This window comes from Geotrypetes seraphini, chromosome 11 (assembly GCF_902459505.1).
Source record: "Geotrypetes seraphini chromosome 11, aGeoSer1.1, whole genome shotgun sequence".
Lineage (NCBI taxonomy): Eukaryota > Metazoa > Chordata > Amphibia > Gymnophiona > Dermophiidae > Geotrypetes > Geotrypetes seraphini.
In genome coordinates, this window is record NC_047094.1 from 123,202,140 (window position 1) to 123,218,325 (window position 16,186).

The 16,186-nt window shown below is 46.2% G+C and overlaps 1 protein-coding gene, 1 long non-coding RNA gene and 1 other non-coding gene across 4 annotated transcripts in view; 2 read left to right on the forward strand and 1 right to left on the reverse strand.

Moving 5' to 3' along the window:
- DNAJC5 (DnaJ heat shock protein family (Hsp40) member C5) overlaps positions 1-11,996 on the reverse strand; it is a 93,935-nt gene extending 81,939 nt beyond the window's left edge. For both annotated transcript variants that reach the window (XM_033914395.1, XM_033914394.1), the window contains exon 1: positions 11,841-11,996. The gene's annotated coding sequence lies outside the window, so the exon portion shown is untranslated. The remainder of the gene's footprint in view (positions 1-11,840) is intronic.
- A 30-nt stretch (positions 11,997-12,026) lies between these two features.
- The window catches only part of LOC117345566, a 124,634-nt gene continuing 120,474 nt past the window's right edge, over positions 12,027-16,186 (forward strand). The window contains exons 1-2 of the long non-coding RNA XR_004536462.1: positions 12,027-12,232; positions 12,563-12,709. This is a non-coding gene — a long non-coding RNA (uncharacterized LOC117345566). The remainder of the gene's footprint in view (positions 12,233-12,562; positions 12,710-16,186) is intronic.
- Positions 12,108-12,179, forward strand: TRNAE-CUC. The gene has a single exon. It is a non-coding gene; the product is annotated as a tRNA-Glu (tRNA).

The window sequence follows — 16,186 nt, forward strand, 5'->3', positions numbered from 1 at the left end:
GTGTTAAGGCTAAACGCTCAATAGCCATGCCGTAAGGCCAAAGTGTTCCAGATTCTCTATGGCTATGGGCCCTTGAGACAAAAGATCCTGCTGCAAAGGTAATCTGAGACAGCTGACTCGCTGCAACCAGACTAAATCTGCGTACCAAAGCCAACGCAGCCAATCCAGAACCACAAGGATTACCAACTGTCAATAGGTCGCTAACCTGTGAAGGACCAGCCTATCATCAGTCACGGGGGGGGGAGGGAAACACATACAAGGAGCTCATTTATTGGCCAAGATTGTACCAGATTGTCTATGCCAATGCTTCCCAGCTCTGACCTTCAACTGAAGAAACAAGGAACTTTCTTGTTGTCTGCTGAGGCCATGAGATCAAATGTTGGCCACTCCCAGTGTTTCACAATACAGTTGAATGCTCTCTGGGACAAGGACTATTCCCCTGGATCCAGAGTCTGGCAGCTGAGATAACGGGCCTGGATATTGTCCACTCCCGCTACATGAGCCGCCATAATGGCCTGCAGATGGGCTTCCGCCCAGCGAAACAGTAATTGAGTCTCCAACTGCAGCAAAGCACTCTTGGTTCTCCCTTGTCTGTTGATGCATGCCATGGCTGTGGAACTGTCGGAGAAGACCCTGACTGCTTTGTCTTTCGGCCATGTCTGGAAGACCCGCAGAGCTAACCAAATGGCTCTCAGCTCTAATCTGTTGATGGACCATGCCCTCAGTGAGGGTAACCATAGAAACATAGAAATAGACAGCAGATAAGGGCCACGGCCCACAAGTCTGCCCACCCCAACAACCCTCCCCTACCTTTCTCTGTGAAGAGATCCCACGTGGCGATCCCATTTTGACTTAAAATTAGGCACGCTCCTGGCCTCGACCACCTGCAGTGGAAGATCATTCCAGTGATCAACCACCCTCTCGGTGAAGAAGTATTTCCTGGTGTCACCGTGTAGTTTCCCGCCTCTGATTTTCCACGGATGCCCTCTTGTTGCCGTGGGGCCTTTGAAAAAGAAGATGTCCTCTTCCACCTCGATACGGCCCGTGAGATATTTGAACGTCTCGATCATGTCTCCCCTCTCTCTGTATTCCTCGAGTGAGTATAGCTGCAATATTTTCAGCCTTTCCTCATACGGGAGATCCTTGAGTCCCGAGACCATCCGGGTGGCCATACGCTGGACTGACTCAAGTCTCAGCACATCTTTGCACTAATGCGGCCTCCAAAATTGTACACAGTACTCCAGATGGGGTCTCACCATGGATCTATACAATGGCATAATGACTTCGGGCTTCTGGCTGACGAAACCCCTACGTATACAACCTATGATTTGTCTAGCCTTAGATGAAGCTTTCTCCACTTGCTTGGCAGTCTTCATGTCCTCACTGATGATCACCCCTAAGTCACGCTCTGCTACAATCCTTTGTAGGATTTTACCATTAAAGGTGTACGTCTTGCATGGATTTTGGCTGCCCAGGTGCATGACTTTACATTTTTCGGTATTGAAACTGAGTTGCCAGGTCCTGGACCAGTGCTCCAGTAGGAGTAGGTCATGCACCATACTGTCGGGCATTGAGTTTCCGTCCAGCCCTGTGCTTTGGTCTGACGTGTTCCTGCCTACTACATTGCATAGTTTGGTGTCATCGGCGAATAGCGCTATTTTACCTTGAAGTCCCTCAGCCAAGTCCCTTATGAAGATGTTGAATAGGATCGGGCCCAAGACCGAGCCCTGCGGCACTCCACTGATCACCTCCGTCTTTTCGGAGGGGGTGCCATTTACCACCACTCTCTGAAGCCTACCTCCAAGCCAGTCCCTAACCCATGCTGTCAACGTGTCTCCTAATCCTATAGAGCTCATCTTGTTCAACAACCTGAGGTGTGGTACGCTATCGAATGCTTTGCTGAAGTCCAAGTATACGATGTCTAGGGACTCCCCAACATCCAGCTTCCCTGTCACCCAGTCAAAGAAGCTGATTAGGTTAGATTGGCAGGACCTCCCCTTAGTAAATCCATGTTGACGCGTTTCTCGTAGATTCTCCTCGTTCATGATCGTAACCAACATCCTTGTTACTGGATAACCCTTGGAATGACCCCCCCCCCAGCCATAAAGACTGGCAATCTGGCATCAGGATCACCCAAGACTCTATGCAGAGAGAGAGGCCTTTGGATGACAACTCCAGTCAAAGCTACCACTGAAGACTATGGCGCGCTTTTGCCGTCCAGACTAACTGCAACCGGAGACAGTCCCTCTGAGACGACCAACATACTCTGCAGAGGATGCAGATGGGCTCTTGCCAATGGAATCATCTCTATGGTTGCCACCATGGAGCCTAGAATCTGCAGGTAATGCCAAGCTATAGGTGTCAGTAGCTCCAAAATCTCCAGGATCTGGTATCTGAGTTTCAGTTTGCGTGGTTCTGGAAGAAAAACTTGGCCCTCTTCCATACTGAACAGAATCCCCAAATACTCCAGACATTGAGTGGGTTCAAGGTGGCTTTTTCTGGAATTTATAATCCACCCCAGATCCTGCAGGGGCTGAACTGCCTGGTGACATTCCATCTTGGATGGTGTTCCGATCAGCCAATCATTCAAGTACAGATGAACTTGGAGGCCTGATGTGTGCTGCCACCATCATCATTTTGGTAAAGGTTTGAGGCACCAAGTCAAAGGGTAACGCTGAGAACTGAAAATGGTTCTCAAACACATAGATCCTGAGAAACCTCCTGCGATCTGGGAAAATGGGTTTATGTAGGTAAGCCTCCGTCAAATCCAGCGAAGTCAAAAATTCACCCGGACCTACCAAGGCAATGACCAATCTCACTGTTTCCATCTAGAACCTTTAACACTGTATTGACTGATTTGAGATCCAGGATTGGTCTCAGATCTTCTTTCTTAAGCACGATAAAATATATTGAACATCTGCCTGAGTCTGAGTCTGCATCTAGCACCGGCTCTATGGCTCCAATTTGAAGTCTTTGGACAGTCATTTTGACCTTGGCTGTTTTCTCTGGTCGTCCTGCCAGACAGTCTAGAACAGGGGTGCCCACACTTTTTTGGCTTGCGAGCTACTTTTAAAATGACCAAGTCAAAATGATCTACCAACAATAAAAATTTTTAAAACACAAAGCACACTGTACGCAGAGAAAATGTTAATTATCATTTGTATTCAGGGTTTTTTTCAGAGGTCAAGGCAGATGACTTTAAAATATGCAATGTCACCTCAGTAACAACTATACAAATATAGATAAATATACCCCCTCCCCTTTTACTAAACCGCGATAGCGTTTTTTAGCAGAGGAAGCTGCACTGAATGCCCTGCGCTGCTCTCGATGTTTATAGGCTCCCTGCGCTAAAAACCGCTATTGCAGTTTAGTAAAAGGGGGCCATGGTGCAAAATATAGACAGCAGATATAAATTCTCAAAACAGACACATTTTGATCACTAAATTGAAAATAAAATCATTTTTCCTACCTTTGTTGTTTGGTGATTTCATGAGTCTCTGGTTGCACTTCCTTCTTCTGTAAAGCCAATATTTCTTACTTTCTGCCTTTCTTTCTCTCTCCCCCTGCCTCCTCTTTCTTTCTGCCTTTCTTTCTCTCACCCCCCAGCCCCTCCTCTTTATTTCTGCCTTTCTTTCTCTCTCTCTCCCCCTGCCTGCCTGTCTTTCTTTCTCTCTCCCCCTGCCCCCCCTCAAGCCATCGTGCCGATTTCTCCACTTCCCCGATTCTTTCCCTACCATCCCCAAGCCACCATGCCGATTTCTCCCTGCTATTTCCCCGAGCCAGGCCTGGCGCATACAAGCGCCGGGCCCACAAGACTTCACCTCCGACGTCAATTCTAACATCAGGGAGGAAGTTCCAGGCCAGCCAGGCAGGGAGAAAAAGATCACAAAGGCAACGCGATCGACTCGCGTTGCCTTTGCGATCTACTGGTCGATCGCAATCGACCATTTGGGCACCCCTGGTCTAGAAAGATGTCCTGGAGAGGAAGACAGAATTCAAGTCTTGAATGATGTCCAGTACCCACTGGTCTGATGAAATCTGCGCCTAACTCTCCTTTCTATGCAGGGGATCTCAGCGGATGATCTGATGTCATTGGGACTTCTTAGAATTTATGGTGGAGTGAGAACCAAATGTGGAGGTTCTTCTGGAGCCCCCCCAAACCTCTATCTAGAGCGTTGGAAGGGCCTCTGGGATGAGGAGTCTGCAGACCTATAATGCAGTTTTCTGTAGCCGCAGAAGGAACCACGAATAGAACTCCCGGTACCTCAGCGCTTACTGTCCAGCTTACGATGATCCATCATGCTGTTCATCAAGTTGACCTTTCCCAAAAAGCATCTGCCCCTTAAAAGGGAGCTTGCTCAAGGTGGCCCTTAGATGCCAAATCTCCCGCACACTGCCTGATCCAGAGCATTCTGCGGGCGGAGATGGAATACGCCGACTCTTTACGCATGACCCTGAGCATGTCATAAATAGTGTCCTCTACATAGTCCACCCCGGCCAGTACCAGGAAGGCACAACACCCCCTCTGTGGCCAGATTCTGACACAGCATCTTAAGGCAAACCCGCACCAGAAAGAAAGCCACAGCCACAACTTTAAGGCCTAATGCCAATGCCTCAAATTGGCACTTCAGAACTAAGTCTACTCTGTGATCCTGTGAATCCTTTAGGACTATTCCACCTTCACTAGGCAGAGAAGTTCTTATAGTAACTTGAGCCACCAGAGAATCCACCTTAGGTGAAGTACCATATATACTTGAATATAAACTGACCCGATTATAAACCAAGGTAACATTTTTCCCCCCAAAAAAGGAGGAAGAAAAGGAGGAAAAAAGGTTGACTCAAATATAAACCAGGGGGAGTTTAATATTCAAGTGCAGCGCCTTAACTTGCCCTGCCAGGCTCTGCACCCTGTTCCTCCTCCCTCGCTGCTCTGCATCCAGCCCCCTCACTCACTCACTCCCCTGCCAGCCTCTGCACCCAACCCCCCTCCCTCCCTGACAGGTTCTGTACCCTTTCCCCCTCCCTGCCGGGTCTGCTGTGAGACCTGGTGGTCCAGCAGTGACCGAGACAGAAGGGACCCTGACCCAGCCGATTTTAATTATCTCCCTCCCGCCTCCCCCACATACCTTTAATATCCCTGGTGGTCCAGCGGTAAATTGCGGCAGGAGCAAACTTCCTTCACTCCTGCCTGTGCAAGCTAATTGGATGCTATGAGTTCTTATCTAGCAGCTCTGCACAGGCAGGAGTGAAGAGAGATTTACTGCTGGACCACCAGGGATACTAAAAGGCACAGGTAGAGATACCAGCAGCAGCCAATTAGCTAGTGGCTCTACACAGGTAGGAGCAAAGGAAGGTCGCTCCTACCATGGTTCACTGCTGGACCACCAAGGAATCTAAAGGTATGTGGGGGAGACAGGAGATAATAATTAGAATCGGCTGGGACAGGAGGTGGGAGGGATCTCTCCTGTCCCGGCCACCACTGGACCACCAGGTCTCATGGCATGCCCAACAGAGATGCCTACAAACAGGTTTGGGAGGGGGAAGCAGGTCTGCGCTGACCCAAATATAAACCGAGACCCCAATTTTTTAGCCCCAAAATCTCCGTTTATAGTTGAGTATATACAGTAAATAACTGCTGGAAATCAGAAGCCATGGGATATAATTTCATCATTGCCCTGGCCCCATCAGAAGACCTTCAGGCGTCAACCAATACTCTGTTATCATCCTGGTAATCTCTGGGTGTGAAGGGAAGCACATGGACTGTGACTTGGTACTGCTTAACAGCGAGAGCTGGGCAGTAGAAATCTGTGGGGACTCTAAATCCAACTCCCACAGAGAGACTATAATAAGCTCAGTTAAATCTGTTGGCTTAAATAGCCTATGCAGTGTCAGATCCTCTCCCTGATCTAGGGCTGTCAACGTCTGACCCATCTCCCATGCAGAGCTGCCCCAGGACTACTGGGAACTCTTGAACAAGAACAGATTAAAAATAAAATAAAAAAAATCTGGTGCAAAGTAGATGAAATGACATCTTCTCAACTCACTTGTAGAAGTTAAGACTGAGGAGGGCTGCGCTGCTCAGAGAAACAAGGGTGCAGAGAGATGAAAATGACTAATGTCTTCTGCAAGCATTTCCTGAGTTGAGGTGCTTAACCTATCCATAAGGAATCATATGCTGTTTGCACAGCAAAGCAAATATTAAGTTACCAATAAAGATGACAATCATGTTCTCATTAATGCACCTTGCTATCATGTACAAAGAAATATTTGCTGGAAGAAAAAAAGCTTCCATCTGCTTTCTAAAGGTAAGCTAACAAATGAAAGAACCTCCCTCACCCCAAGAAGTCTACAAAGATTAAGGAAAAGAGATGAAGTCCAACTCCAAACTGAGCAAAGAATGAAAATAATTCTATAATTTAATTTAAGAGTATTAACCGGACAAGCCCTCAGTCACACAGCAACCTCTGGAAACTCCAGGGAAAAGCTGTCGCGGATTTACACCCAGGAAGGTGTTAACTGCGAAACATCCCCGGGCTTGCTCCGGATAATATTTGTGGTGCTTAACTAGTGCAAAATGTGCAATGTGTGAAAAAACTCAAATGAAAAAAACACACATTATCAAAATAAAGAAGGAATTCATCTCTTACCCCTAAGCTGGGGGCCAAACTGGAAAGTTAGTGTCCAAATCCAACCAAGCTCAAAAATACACAGGCTGTAAGAACTTAGCTTCTCCGTGTGTAATGGAAATGGTGATCCATAAGCAGTAAATGAAGGTAAGCAACATTTCCAATGAATGCAGCCCTTATAGGAGTGTATTCCACAAAATGCATCTTTAGATTAACTAGGGCTACAGAACATGCAGGAGAACTTGATGTCACTGTTGATCTTGAGATATGGAAACCATTGAAGTGGTAAAATCATTAAGAAAATAATACCTTTAGTACTACAGTAGGTAAAACTATTGCAAAGGGGCAAAAGGGGTGATGCCACAGGTGCCAAGCATGGGTGGGGAAGCATCACATCCACCCTTTTCAGTCAGTCTACAAGCAAGTGAACCTGAAAGTAGAGGGGGGAGCTGGTTCTGGGAGCAATCTTTGCCTAGCACACTAATATCCAACGACTGTCCTAGCATTAGGAATGGAAAAACAGGCAGACTAGAAGAGCCTAATGCCCATAGTCTATAAATGGTGTCTTAACTTAGGCACCTAAGTGCAAAACACCATTTAAAAGAACTTTTAAAAATGAATTTCAAGGCCCCTACTGGCGCTTAAGAAAAGCACCACCGAAATTGCGCCTATGGAGGCGCTTTACAATACCTAATGCTACTGTATGTGTGGCTAACAATACAAGTAACAAAGCTAAGTAACTGCTACACTTGCTACTATTATATTATATTAAGCACAAGCACTTTATAACTTGAAAAAAAGAAAAGAAAAAAAAAAAAAAAGAAAATAATATATTGAATGAAAAATCGCATAATATAAAGGTTCCTATGAGGACAGCTACCATACGTTAAAATCGTGTGGCAATCTGAGGAACTCATGCGAGAAAAATGGTGGTTAGTTTAAGTTAAATTTTGTTTATTGATACGATAATTTGTGCACTTTTTTGTTTTTGAGTAACAATACAAGTAGCATTAGGCACAGTAAAGCACTTCCATGGGCATGATTCACGTCAAAGGCAGGCGTCGGAAATGTAGGCCTTGAAAAGCCTGGCCTACATTTCTGCTGCCTACCTTTCTCAAAGGCGCCTAGGGGAGAGTGTGGTACAGGGGTTAAAGCTACAGCCTCAGCACCCTGAGGATGTGGGCTCCAACCAACACTGCTCCCCGTGACCCTGAGCAAGTCACTTCATTCCTCCATTGCCCCAGGTACATTAGACAGATTGTGAAAACACCAGGACAGACAGGGAAAATGCTTGAGTACTGAATAAATTCATGTAAACTGTTCTGAGCTCCCCTGTGAGAATGGTATAGAAAATTGAATAAATAAATAAAATAAATGACACCACTGCATGATTGACACGTAATCGGCAGCTGCCGACAATGGTGTCGTTTATAGAATCTGGGCCTATAAATCTATTTGCCAAATCAAAGTGATCTAGCATTCATTTTAACAAAAATAAATTCAATATTGAGGGCCTTAATCTATTGTTTAAAGGCAAAAGCCTCACCTTGAAAAAAAGGCCATCTTTCAGAAGACAATACTAAATTATAAAATAAACATATTTTAAATAAGCACTACACTTCCCCCTCCCTATTCGCGGTTTCGTTGTTCGCGGTTTTGATTATTCGCAGTTTTTTCCCCAGCCCCCACCTGGAGAGGCGCTCGTTGGCAGCCCGCATTAAAAAAAAAAACAACGGCCCTGGGACTTGGATCGGGGCAAGGAGGGAGGCGGAGAGGGGCCATCAGAGGCAGAGGGGGGCAATCGGAGGCAGAGGAGGCGAGCAGCTGCCCCAGGAGCACAGACCTTACCTGTTATAGTCTCGTGAGACCAAGGGAAATCACAACACAGCTCTGCAAGGGGCAGGAGTGTAGGAAGATTGCTCCTGCCCCGTGTCACCACTAGACCACCAGGTAAGTCCAGGGGTGGGTCAGAGCTGGCCCAAAAGTTATTTGAAAATTTTCCCTATTCGCGGGCCAGCTCTGCCCCTAACTCCAACGAATAGGGAGGGAGAAGTATACACACAGATTTTGTTTCCAAGGTCAGAGAGTATAGTAGGCCTTCATATTAATACAAAACACATTTCGAGTACATTTTTGTTCGGAATAGATATGACGGGGTTCAAAAGAGAGGCAAGGAAGAAGACAACCAGTAGTCAACTAGGCATTGTTTCTTCATCCTTGTTGACTAGAGAATGATTGCTTCCTTCCAGTGACAATACACTTGAGATATATAGTTGGCACTCTGTAATTAGTGTACCTGGGTAAGTGGTGCATGCTGTATGTAGACAACAATGTAAAAAAACTTGGGCTTACTGTGGAGGTCTACTCTGGACTAGAGAGTTGCGCGGGGACAGAAATCCCACCAGTCCCCGCCAAAATCCTCTTCATCCCCACCTGTCCCCGCAAGAATTACCTCCATCCCTGCCCGTCCCCATAAAAAGCAGCAATTACTTCTGACAGGATCATCAATTCCACAGTTTCTTTTGTGTTTGCACTGCTGTTTTCCTTGTGGAATCTCTTTGGTGGAACCCTTTTTTTGTTTTCTGTTCAGGTAATTAACTTATAAACCCCCTCTTTTACTAAGGCTGACGTGTCCATTATATTATATGGACAAACCCTGCTTCCAAAGCCTTCCATCCCCGTGGGAGTCCTGTTGGCTAGAGGGGGTCCCCATGGGAGTCCTGTGGCCAAAGGGGGGTCCCCGTGGGAGTCCCATGGGCCAAAGGGGGGTCCCCGCGATCCCCGTTCCCGTGCAGACCTCTACTCTGGATTGAAGGCTGGGCCTAACTAGTAGCTCTTGTTGCCCAGCAGAGCTGAATTGTATAACATAATACAAAAATGTAAAGCATCTCAGGGTATTTGGTAAAGAATATGTATGTATGGTATATTATTAATAAAAGCTATGGTTTGCTTTTCTTTCCACTTTGCATTTTGTATAAAATGTTAGGGGGAAGCAGGACGAATCCCAACTACTTATGTTAATACATTAAAATTTTAAAAAATGAAAATCTAAAAAACAAAACATTTTAGATCAATCTACCTTCACACTTTAGCTTCTATATCTTAAGGCACAGTTTTGCAACACCTCTGTTTCTTTGTTAATAAGCTTGCGATCTATTTGCTTTTGGAGAGAAGATTTAATCTATCATGATAGACGTACTAGCTATAATTGCTTTAATTTTAAAGAATTTATTTAATTACTCATTATTTCCTACTATCTGCAGAGTGGAGGAGTACTCTATTAGTGAGTGCAGTAGGCTGAAACCCCAGAAATTGTGCTAAATTTCCACTGCAACTCCTTGTAACTCTGGGCAAGTCACCTAACCCTTCATCTCCTCGGATCCAGGCTGTGGTCCCATCAGGGAAAACATCTGCATATAATACATGTAAACTTGATTGTACCATCTCCCATATCTAATTGCCCTGCCTTTTCATTGCCTCACATTTAACATCACTGTAAATGTATCACCGCTATAACATGTAACATCGCTGTATACGTACAGTCTCTTCTTTAGTACTGTATATGCCTTTTTATTACTGCTATTTATGTAACATCTCTGTAAATGTAACAACACTATAATATGTATCATCGCTGTAAATGTACCGTCTCTTCTATTGTTAACCGCAATGAACTTCCATGGTATTGCGGTATACAAGAATAAAGTTATTATTATTATTATTAATCTTGCCCATGATAAACCGAAAAGACAAAAGCTGCAATGATCTGTGCTAGCACCTGTCATCCTCTGGATGACATGTACAAGTGAAGGAGTAATAATATAAGGGTACACTTGATATACTCCCAATATTGTACAACCAAAGCTGTTTACATATTTGCAGGGGTCTCAAAATCCCTCCTTGAGGGCCTCAATCCAGTCGGGTTTTTAGGATTTCCCCAATGACTATGCATGAGATCTGTGCGCATGCACTGCTTTCCATGCATATTCATTGGGGAAATCCTGAAAACCCGACTGGATTGCGGCCCTCAAGGAGGGACTTTGAGATCCCTGATATAGGCATTTCTCCCGTGTTTATAGGAAATGCTCTTCGTGTGGGAACCACAGAATTTGCCGCAACACCGATTCCATTGAAAAAGAAAAAAAAAATAGCACCTCAGGTTTTCAAGATATCCCTAATGCAGTGATTCCCAATAGAGAATGACACGGTGACAAAATTCATCACCGTTCCCGTCCCCGCGGATAACCACGGGAAATAATACCATGTCATTTTCTAGTGTCTATTTCAACCTCAGTCCTTCTACACCAGCATTCTTCAAAGTAAAGCTTGCGGGTCAGTGGTTGTGGTCATTCATACTCTGATTCTTCCCTCTCTCCTTAAAGAATGACATGAAGATGGTTTACCGCGGTTATCCGCGGGGATGGGAACGGTGATGAATTTTGTCACCGTGTCATTCTCTAATTCCCAACCCTGTCCTGGAGGAACACCAGGCCAATCGGGTTTTCAGGCTAGCCCTAATGAATATGCATGAGAGAGATTTGCATATGATGGAAGTGATAGGCATGCAAATTTGCTTCATGCATATTCATTAGGGCTAGCCTGAAAACCCAATTGGCCTGGTGTTCCTCCAGGACAGGATTGGGAACCACTGCCCTAATGAATATGCACGAGAGAGATTTGCACACCTGTCACTTCCATTATATGCAAATCTCTCTCGTGCATATTCATTAGGGATATCTTGAAAACCTGACTGGCTGGGGGGGGGTTCTCCCAGGACAGCTTTGGGAACCACTGAGCTATACCCTAAAGATCCGGAATCGCCCAAGATATCGCGTAACATTCGGAGATTATGTTTCATTATGGGGCAGCGGGGTCGCAAAAAAAAAAAAAAAAAAGAACTTGATGGGCTTCGCGTTGATTAGGAGCCGTAGGTAACCTGCAGCGGACAAGGCCATGGGGAAGAAGCAGCAGCAGCAGCAGCTGTGGCGGCAGCACGTCCTGCGAAAGGAGGGATGGTCTCTTAGTGAAAAGAGAATAAATCACTACGGGGAGCGGCCGCCAGGTCCCTCAGCCGCAGCCGCCCCCTCCCCGAATGGTAAATGCGGTGTCGGCCAGGAGCTGCCCTCAGCGCCCCCCTCCTCCTAAAACCCCGCTCCGAGGCCGCCTCTCTCACCAGGGGTCTGACGGACACAGGAGGGAGGAGGATCATTCACTCACCCCACCGGTACTGCGCTCTGCGGCTCTTGCCGTCCCACCTCCGCCCGGAGCTCTAGGCACTTCAGCCGGTAACACCGTGAGAAGCGCATGTGCAAAAGGAAAGGGGGGGGGGAAGCACACGCGACACCTAAAATCATACGTGCGCACGGCGTGAACGTATTCCTCTCCTTTCGCCTTGCCCAACCCACAAGAAAGGAGGAGGAAGAGCAACGAATAAGCAGAACAGCACCGCCTTATAAGACTATGTCGCAAAGCGAAGTGATAAGTTCCCTGGTGGTCTAGTGGTTAGGATTCGGCGCTCTCACCGCCGCGGCCCGGGTTCGATTCCCGGTCAGGGAAAATGATTTTTTGGGTTACAAGATGGTAATTGTTGACATTTTTTTTTAATTAGGGTGAGTAGTCAAATACTATTGCAGATGATCTTCAGCTAGGCCAATAATTTTCACATTCTTTCTTTTTCCCCTGTTTTCATAGTCTTCAAGCTGTTTCTGCATTTCTTTAATAGTTTGGCTATCTGCTTTACATTGGGTTGTGTTCAGTTCCATTTGATCCAATTTATTCTCCAGTATACATTCTTTGGTTAGCTACTTCCAACTGCCTATTAATATTCAAGACTTCTTTTACTTCAGTAATTTTAGTTGCGTTGTCCTCAAGCATTTTTTGTATGTTTCACAACTCTACCATTACCTCATTTTTATCTAAAGCTTCCGTTACTTCCTCAGGAAGCGGCGCTTTTGACGGCATCACCTGATCATGCTTGACGCGTTTCGCCGTCCCTGCAACTGCGAAAGCCGTGTCAATTTTCGCTTGCCGCGTACATGCCATGTTCCTGAATCAAATATTACTGTTTCGGAAAAGAAAGCCTAAAGGTACTTTCAATTTTTCAAACCATTGCCTGGGTTAGAGGAGCGTCGCAATCAGCCCTCCATCTTGTGCGCGCGCCAAGCCATGCCCCCCCAATTTGCTTATATTAAAGCTCCAGTGTTATGTAAACCTCTCATATACATATTCAGTGTGGATAGTATGAAAACTTGACTGATGTACTCAGGACTAATGCCCGATTCGAATCGGTTCACCGATTCACTTCAGGTGAATCAATTCAAATCGATTTAAAACAAACAAAAAATCGGCCTCCCGATTCAGTAACTGAAGCAGGAGCGGCTGGCCCTCTTGCTGGCCGGCTGCTGCCACACCTGCTTTAGAGGGCAAGGGGGGAGGGTCAGTTGGGAAGTGCTGGTGTCCAGCTTCCTCCTGACCTCCCGCTGTTGTCCGGCTTCCCCCCTGGCCTCCCATGCACCTACTAGCAGCAGCCTGCAGAGAAGATAGCTGGTGCTAGCGATCTCTGCAAGGTGCTATAGGTCTTCGGAGCTGTTTCCTCTGCCATGGTCCTGCTCCTCCTCTGACGTCAGAGGCAGGATCACTGCAGAGGAAACAGCTCCAAAGACCTATATCAGCTTGCAGAGATTGCTAGCAGGCTGCTGCTAGTAGGTAAATGGTGCGGAGGCCAGGGGGAACACACAGGCCTTTTGGGGGGGGGGATGCAGTCCTTTGGGGGGCAGGCAGGCCTTCAGGGGTGGGATGCAGGCCTTCAGGGGTGTGAAGGCCTTCGGGGGGGCAGACCTTCAGGGGGGGGCTCTGGTGTAGAAGTACACAGAAGGAGGGACGGTTCAAAGAGATGTGCATATGCTGGACTTTGGGGGGAAGAAATGAGTCTAAAAACAGAGGAGAGGGAAAGAGATGGGGACAATAGGATTTAGGGAGAGAAGGAACAGAAAGGTAGAGAAGTTGGACACAAAGGATGGTATGGAGGGGGGATAGAGATACTGGATAGGAGGGTAGTTGGGAAAAGAAAGGGAGAGATGGTGGATCCTGGGGTCGTGGGGAAGGACAGAGAGATGCTGAATGAAAGGGTAGTTGAGAAAAGGTGGACCTGTGGATGGAGACGAAAAAAAGGAAAGATGCCAGACCTCCAGGGGAGGGAAGAGAAATGGAAGGAGAGGACAGAGCTAGAAGATGGATGGTTAGCACGGAGAAAGAAGAAAGAAGGAGACCTTGGTAAGCAAGTTATCAGAAAACAACCAGAGCCGGGGACCAACAAGATTTGAATAATGACCAGACAACAAAAGGTAGAAAAAATAATTTTATTTTCTGTTTTGTGATTACAATACAGTACAAAAGTGGGAACGGTCAATGAACACTCCACTGAAGATCACTGATATAAAACCGACTTGTTTATTTCATAAAAGGACACAAGCAGAAGCTGTGTGGGTCCACAGAGCTGGAGTCTAATTGTGTCCTTTTATGAAATAAACAAGTTGGTTTTACATCAGTGATCTTCAGTGGAGTGTTCATGTCCATTCCCATTTCCTTTTGTACTGTTTTATACCTGTGGGTTCTCTGTCCTGTTGGACTTTTTGGTATTTACTTGTGATTACAATATGTCAGATTTGAAATGTGTATCCTGCCAGAGGTTGTGTTAGATCGCAAATGTGAGCTAGGATTTTTAACAGAGAGAGGAAAAGTCTTTTTTGTTTATTTTGTTTACACCACAGTGCCAATTTGGTTAGGAGAAGGCAAAGGGGGTGAAGAGGTTATAAAAGGAGTGAATAGACTATAAAATAAACCCACCAGGATGTTTGAGAAAAAACACCCAATTGGGCAGGAAAATCGAATCGAAAAATCTTTTCAATAGGCTGAATTGAATCAAATTTTTTTTTCCTGAATCGGGCGGCACTACTCAGGACAAGTTTGGGAAGCCCTACTATAGAACCCTATGAAATTAGGACTGAAAAAGAGATTAGACATTCCAAATTACAGATCAAGCACAGATAGCACAGTTACTTACCGTAACAGGTGTTATCCAGGGACAGCAGGCAGATATTCTCTACATGTTGGTGACGTCATCTGCGGAGCCCCGACGCGGACAGCTTTTCAAGCAAACTTGATTGAAGATTTCAAGTTTGCTGATGCTGCACCACGCATGTATGTTTGCCTTCCTGCTCCACTAGAGGGCGCATCCCCTCCTCATGGTCTTCAGTTCAGATAGCTAGCAAAGAAGCCAACCTCGTGGAGGCGGGAGGATTGTGAGAATATCTGCCTGCTGTCCCTGGATAATACCTGTTACAGTAAGTAACTGTGCTTTATCCCAGGACAAGCAGGCAGCATATTCTCTACATGTGGGTGACCTCCAAGCTAACCAAAAAGGGACAGAGGGAAAGTTGGCAAATCAGGTAAAAATATTAAGCAAAATCAACTGGCCAAACTGGCTGTCGCTTCTGGACAGGTATGAACTGAAGACCAAGTGGCAGCCTTACAGATCTCCTCAATTGGCGTGGACCTGAGGAAAGCGACAGAAGCCGCCATCGCTCGGATTTTATGCCCCGTAACCCGACCGCGCAGCGAGAGACCAGCCTGAGCATAGCAGAAGGAAATGCAAGCAGCCAACCAGTTGGACAAGGTGCGCTTGGAAACTGGACGTCCCAAACGATTAGGATCAAAGGACAAAAATAGTTGAGGAACCCTCTGATGCGACTGGGTGCGTTGAAGATAGAAAGCCAACACCCTCTTACAGTCAAGAGTATGCAAAGCCACCTCACCAGGATGAGAATGGGGCTTAGGAAAAAACACCGGAAGAATAGACTGATTAAGGTGGAAATCCGAAACAATCTTAGGCAATAACTTAGGATAGGTCCGCAGGACCACCTTGTCATAATGAAATACAGTAAAAGGCGGGTCCGCCACCTGCGCCTGCAGCTCACTGACTGCGAGCAGAAGTGAGTACAAGCAGGAAGATCACTTTCCAAGTAAGGAACTTCAGATGAGTTTTATCCATGGGTTCAAAGGGAGGTTTCATCAACTGAGCAAGAACCACATTAAGATCCCAAACCACAGGAGGAGGCTTGAGGGGAGGATGGACATGCAAGAGACCCCTCATGAAACGAGAAACCACAGGGTGAACAGAAAGCGATTTCCCATCAAGCTGCCGATGAAAGACAGCAATCGCACTGAGATGAACATGAACCAAATTGGTCTTGAGGTCAGATTGAGACAAATGAAGCAAATATTCCAGAACCGAGGACAACGAAGTAGACAGAGGTTCCACACGATGCGAAGCACACCATGTGGCGAAATGAGTCCACTTCTGAGAATAGCACTACCTTGTAGAAGCCTTCCGAGAAGCCTCAAGGACATCCTGCACCGACCGAGACAACCCAAGAGAAAGGGTAGGTAGAAAGGAACCAAGCCATCAGATGAAGAGACTGCAGATTGGGATGCAGTAGTGAACCCCGACTCTGAGACAGCAGAGAAGGAAAAACAGGCAGAAGTAGAGAGTCCCTGACACTGAG